We start from the raw sequence: 7299 nt of genomic DNA, 5'->3' as shown, positions 1-7299 counted from the left end.
AAAATGTTAAAAGTAAAATGTCCATGGCTCAGGGTTTTTCTCAACAGTTAAAAAAAGTTTGGAAGAATAGGAAGGTAAGTCTGCAAACCAAGAATATTAGAAGCTACAGTGATGACAATGGTCGAATATGGTTCTGATTTGAAGCATAGGGGCTCCGAAAAACAGAGAAAAATGTGCTAGATGTTTTTGAAGAAATTGCGTACGTTTTGTTTAGGATACCCAGCTGACTGAACGTATTTCAAACAGTAGGCTCCACGAAAAGTGTGCCTCAATTCTGCTTTCAAGGGCCATAATGAGAGAATGGTTGAGATGGCTTGGGGACGTTCTGCGAATGAAGGATGACAGTTTGCCAAAGATTGTCCTGTTCGGCCAACTGTCTAGAGCTAAACGGAAAGCAGGTTGTCCGCGGTTGGGAAGATGTAAAGGAATATTTAAGGAAAATGGGAACTTCCTAAGAGGGTGTAAAGAGGGGGGCTTTGAATAGAGTAGGATGGAGGAAGACGTGTGTAGCTGTGTTGGCCTCAGGCGACTTGTTGCTGCGGTGAGTTTTTAGTAGTAGGAGTATATTCCTCTCTTAGTATCCTTTAGCCCATTATCTAATATGTTGCAAGTCAATCGGAGACAAAGAATAGTACGAGTCTTTTACACTGTCTTCTTTTGGCCAATCTGAGAAACTGGCCAACTGTTTTTCAGATATTCTTACATCGTAAATTGATGTAACTAGTGTTGGGCGATAATTTGATTAAACCATATATCGATATATCGATATTTTTACTTTCAATGTTTGATAATCAATATATCAATTTCGATGTTTCTGATCAGTTTTATTCAGATTAACTCTTGACTTTGCCTGTTTAATAAAAAAAAAATCGGTACTTTTCTGTTTGTCAATACACACTCGAGAATTTGGATCTATAAAATTAGGCAATAACCAGTTTATTGCTGTTTGTATACGGAGACAATTAGCTTCGCCACAGTGGAAAACTACATTGTAGCTATATTTCAATAAATATTTAATTGGTATTTTGGTTTGGTCAGGCTACATAAATCATGTAGCCCTGCTATACTTAACCCCCTTCCCTAGCATGCAAATATACAGCCCAAATGTTCTATATATATATATATATATATATATATATATATATATATATATATATATATATATATATATATATATATATATATATATATATATATATATATATATATATATATATATATATATATATATATATATATATATACATATATACATACATATATATATATATATATATATATATATATATATATATATATATATATATATATATATATATGTATATATATATGCATATATATATATATATATATATATATATATATATATATATATATATATATATATATATATATATATATATATATATATATGTATATATATATATATGCATATATATATATATATATATATATATATATATATATATATATATATATATATATATATATATATATATATATATATATATATATATATATAAATATATATTTATGTATATATTAAATATATATATATATATATATATATATATATATATATATATATATATATATATATATATATATATATATATATATATATATATATATATATATATATATATATATATATATAGTTATATATATATATATATCTATATAGTTATATATATATATATATCTATATATATATTATATATATATATATAATAGCTGTTGGGGTGGCGCTTTGCGCCACCCCAACACCTAGTTGGTGGGGACGCTTCGCGCCCCCCAAGCCCCCCCGCGCGCGCAAGTCGTTACGCGCCATATTAGTTACGCGCCATTGTAGTTGTGTCCCTGTGTCCCACCTGTGAATATAGATAGATATATATATGTATATATATATATATATATATATATATATATATATATATATATATATATATATATATATATATATATATATATATATATATATATATATATATATATATATATATATATATATATATATATATATATATATATATATATATTTAACTACGTAAAACTTGCGAATGTACAACATTCTTGGCTCTCCCATTGTCTGTGCATATAAATAGATTGTCAGGTTTACCGACTCTTGAACATGCAACATATAATTGTCCATGGGAAGAACAATCTGTATTCAGATCTATACCTCATTATTCTAATGATTGCCCTTGAGCTTTGTTGATGGTGATTGCTAATCGAACATTTCCTGTGTCCCTGTCGTCATTTATATATCCTCCTATGCCCCCGGCGTCCCCGTTGTTGTTGTTTCCCTGTGTCCCGGTCTTCATTTGTGTCCCGGTGTCCCAGTCTATAATTTCTCTTTGAGTGTTGCGTTCGCCATTTATATTCCCTGTGTCCCGGTGTCCCGGTCGTCATTTGTGTTTCGGTGTCCCGGTCTGTAATTTCTCTTTGAGTGTCCTGGTCGTCATTTTTATTCCCTGTGTCCCGGTCGTCATTTGTGTCCCGGTGCTTTGTTGATGGTGATTGCTAATCGAACATTCCTTGTGTCCCGGTCGCTTTCTCTTTGAGTGTCCCGGTCGTCATTTATATTCCCTATGTCCCGGTGTCCCGGTCGTCATTTAATTTCGTCAATCAACAAACATGACGTTAGTCGACACACAAACATGACGTTACTCGACACACACACACAGACAACTTATATATATATATATATATATATATATATATATATATATATATATATATATATGTAAAAAAAAAAAGAAAAAAAAAAGAGAGACAGAAGGAGAAAAGGAAGACTGTTTTCCTAAATTAGTGATTAATATAGACCAGCACTTGAATGAGGCCTTAACCCTACTCATCCATACAATCACATAGGTCAAACAGCATAGCCACACACAATCAACCATAAAGAATAATCCATGGACAGGCAGTCATGTCGTCAATAAGTATAAGTCGTCATTTACCAAAAAATAGAAAAAATAATATAGACAAATAATTCAGAGGCAACACCCAACATAAGGGCTCATCAGGAGAATACACTGGCCTATATAGGGTTTCGCCACTCTAAATTCTCTACCCAGCACAGTGTTGTGGCTACCACAGAATATCCATGGCATCCCCGCGTCAGGTATCACCCCCAAAATACATGCCTATGAAAGAAAAAAAAAAAAACAGCAAATGTAAAACAACCAAGTAAAACCAAAACAAGCTTATCCTGTTAATATATCCCTCCCTTTAGCAACAATAGGTAAACTAAATATTATAAATTTTACCAAATCACAAATATTAACACATTGCAAAAAAACCTGAATGAACTAAACAATTATGGAATTCATCTTTACCATGTGGCTAATTTATAAGAAAATCCGCTCAATTAGAAACACAATTCAAAATAAATGGCGCTGCGACAACATTTCTCGAACCTCCGAAATTAGTTGAAAATTTCTTTAAGTATTTCTAGATAATTCTTTTGATATTTATTTAAAAGTTCGTTATAATGAAAACTAATTTTTTTAAATTGCCAAGTTAATTTATTTGCAGAAAAACCTCTTGATATCAATTTTTGGCTTAAGATTTTACATCTATTTTTAAAATCAATATAATTACTACAAATCCTTGCATAACGAAGTAACTGTGAGAAAAACGCTGAATATGTGATATTTGAGTGTATATTACTTTCAGGGAATGGGAAACTAATCACTTCAAAATCAAAATCATCCGTTTTATTATACATTTTAAAACTTAATTTATTATTATCACAAATATTAATATTTAAATCTAAGAAATGATCTTCATTTCCCCCCCATAGGAATTCCCACAATTTGCTTGTACAAATCACCCCCAAATCTTATATAAGTATTGTATAAAACAAATTCCAATAACTCAAAAATCATATCCAAGCTGTAACATCTCAAGTTAACTATAGTATTAAAGCAATTTGTCCATATAGCTTTTTTATTATAAATGTCTATTTTTAAGAACCTTTTACTAGATAAGAGGAAAGATTTCTTGATAACAGTTTTTAAATTATCAAACACTACATTAAGTGATAAATTAGTATACATTGTCGCAAAATCGAAAGACTCAATTCTTTTAGCTGAAACCATTGTTAAAGAATCTATCACCTGCAGTGAATTATTAACACTCCAATATGGATTAAAATTCGAAAATTTTTAATACCAGAACAATAGGTTTTAAGTTTATTTACAATTTCCTTTAAAATTAAAGAGAGGTCAGTAGCAGCAATGCGGGTTGGACATTTAGCTGCTCCAGCAATAAACCGTGGTTTAGGGGGATTCTTATGAAATTGTACAGTCCAATATAGGAAAGGGAACTTTTTATCATTGTCATTTATTTTAATATTAAAATTTTTAAAAAGTATTTCTTCACCAAATTCCCGAGTGTGTAGTGGCTAACAGATAAGTACCAGAAACTGTAATAAAAGTATTTTGTACATTTTTAAACTATGAATTATAAAAAATCAAGTAATAAAAACAAATTTCCATTGCATAAGTGAATATCTTAGAAATCTAGATTTGAAATTACTCGGGCTCAGGATAAAGGAAATAACCTACTGGCTACTTTTGGCTATTCAATCGCAGCAACATGTCAATGTTTTTCCCTGAGAATTGGTTGTACCTTGTAGTGATCAATTAAAAAAAAATAAGCTGTTTCAACTGAAAGTAAGGTTCAGCATTTAAACATAAAACGAACAGGAATTATTCCGTATATGAGAGGGATGCCCCTCATATACGTTTTTTATAGTATTTAAAATAAGCTTCTTATTCTAATTAAATTGCCTTTGTGTTTGTTTTTAAAGAATGAGATAAAAAATTAAACTTTAGCGTACAGAGCGAGGTATTGAGGAGGGGATAACTCCCCTCATATACGGTATGATTTCTTCTTGTGTTAAGTTTCAATATTCCTCCCTAGTTCCAGTTGAAAAAAACTTTTTATTTTATTTTAAATTGTTCTCAAATAATGGTGGACCCCCCCCCCCCCCGAAAAAATTCGTCCCTGCTGAAACTTCCACCCAGAAATTTCTCGGTAGACAATTTCGCCTAGATAATTCTCTTTAGCCTACTTTCATTTGAGAAAAAAGACTTGTTTTTCATTTAGTTTTTAATCTTTTTTCAAATCATGCTGGAAAAATCCTTCAATAGGAGATTTTCCCTCGAAATACCATCCGGATGGAAAGTTTCTTTCATGGAAAATTCTCCCATGAAAAATTTCTCCTGCGAAAAATTACCCCAAGGAGATTATCTCCTGCGGAGAGCTCCACCACGAAGAATTTCTCCCATTGAAAACTTCCCTATGGACAATTTTTCCCGTCAATTGTCCCCCCCCACCCACGAAATAATACCCCAGACAATTTTAACTTCTCTGGAAATTTCCCTCGGACAATTTTTCCAGAACATCCTTAGATGTTAAATTGAATCGGCAAAGAGAAAGTAAGATAAATTTCGTATAGGAGTTCTGGCAAATTCTCCTCGTGGAAAACCTCCTGCGGAAAATCTTCCCCCCTAAAAATGTCTGTTTACTTCCAAATAACAAATACTGTGTGTAAACAATAGGCGAAGTTAATAACATATCGCCCTTCCCCCAGGTACTGTGGGGGGGAGCCATGGCAATTTCCTTGGAACGTCTCTACATGAAAAATTGAATCGGCAAAGAGAAATTATGACGAATTTCGTATAGGAGTTCTGACAAATTCTCCCATATAAAATTCCCCCTTGTTAGTTCATCCCCGGAAACTTCCTTGTCCATGGAAAATTTGACCCGTTGAAAACCCCCTACAGGAAATTCTCCCTCCCCGACAAATGCCTGTTTACTTACAAATAAAAATACAATACGCAAACAATAGGCGAAAGTCATAACTTAAAGCCCTTTCCTCAGGCTGTGGGGGTCATGATACCCCCGGAAGCTCAGTTATCTGATCCTTCACGTATGGTGAACAAAATGAATATCTCAAAATTTGGATTGGATGACCTCAGGGAAAAAAGCGCATAGGAGGGGGGTTAGTTGCTGTCCAATATTTTGGGTCACTTATATATTGATTTTGAATCAAAATCAAGTAGTTGTGGGCACCAAGCCATGGCTAATTGTAGAAAAAGCCAGACATATATTCCGATTGTATGAGAGGTAAATTCTGGCATAACCCCTTATTAGGATTGTATAAAAATGATGTCAGATAAATAGATAGAACTAAGATAGAATATAGATAGATGTAGACAGTTACACATAGTGAATCAATATAGATAGATAGATTTAGATATAGAACACATAGATAGATATAGATAGATAGAACCAAAGTTAAATTAAAAGTTATAGGCATCAAGCTATGGCTAATTGTGGAAAAAGCCAAGACTGATAGTCCAATTGAGTGCGAGACAAATCTGGCATAACCCCTTATTAAGATTGTATAAAAATGATGTCAGATAAATAGATAGAACTAAGATAGAATATAGATAGATATAGATAGATACATATAGTGACCCAATATACATAGATATAGATAGATATATTTAGATACAGAACACATAGATAGATATAGATAGTTAGAACCAAATTTGAATTAAAAGTTATAGACATCAAGCTATGGCTAATTGTGGAAAAAGCCAAGGCAGATAGTCCAATTGAGTGAGAGGCAAATCTGGCATAAATCCTTATTAGGGTTGAAAAAAATGATGTCAGTTCATTTGTTGATAGATAAGTCTATCTATCATCCGTCCACGCGGCATTCCTAGGGCAGAACTAAGGTAGATAGTCATAGAACTAACGGATGAAAGAATTGGATTGATTTTGGGCTTATACATGATGGACAATGTCGCCCTCGACTTGTATGCAAAGTCTGGGACTGAATTTGCTTGGACTCACAGGCGAACAAGTGAAACCTAAGTCTAATAGGCTTGGCCACTTGTAGTCTAAAGGTGGAATACTGTGTCATAGGATTTACGCTTGACCAACAAGTCCTCTGGACTCGCAGGCGAACGGCAAACTAGAAATTTTTTTTTTTTCTAACTAGCTCTTTCACAATATTCTTGGGTCATTGGTTTCGTACGATTACCCTGGCAAAAAATAAAATAAAAAAGGAATAAATAAACATGCATCCGTAATTTTTCTTCTGACAAAATACAAAATGCCCCGTTTTTGCAGATGGGAGGTTGAAATCTTTACAATAGGGTTCCATGATATGATGAATCTGGTGGTGTGCTTTTCATTAAGATTTCTTGACTTTTTGGGGTGTTTTTTCCTTACCCCAAAAATCACGCAAATTTTCAAAGTCCCTCTCACTAAACG

Source organism: Artemia franciscana, chromosome 1, assembly GCF_032884065.1.
Source record: "Artemia franciscana chromosome 1, ASM3288406v1, whole genome shotgun sequence".
Classification (NCBI taxonomy): domain Eukaryota; kingdom Metazoa; phylum Arthropoda; class Branchiopoda; order Anostraca; family Artemiidae; genus Artemia; species Artemia franciscana.
Note: the sequence above shows the minus strand (reverse complement) of the source record.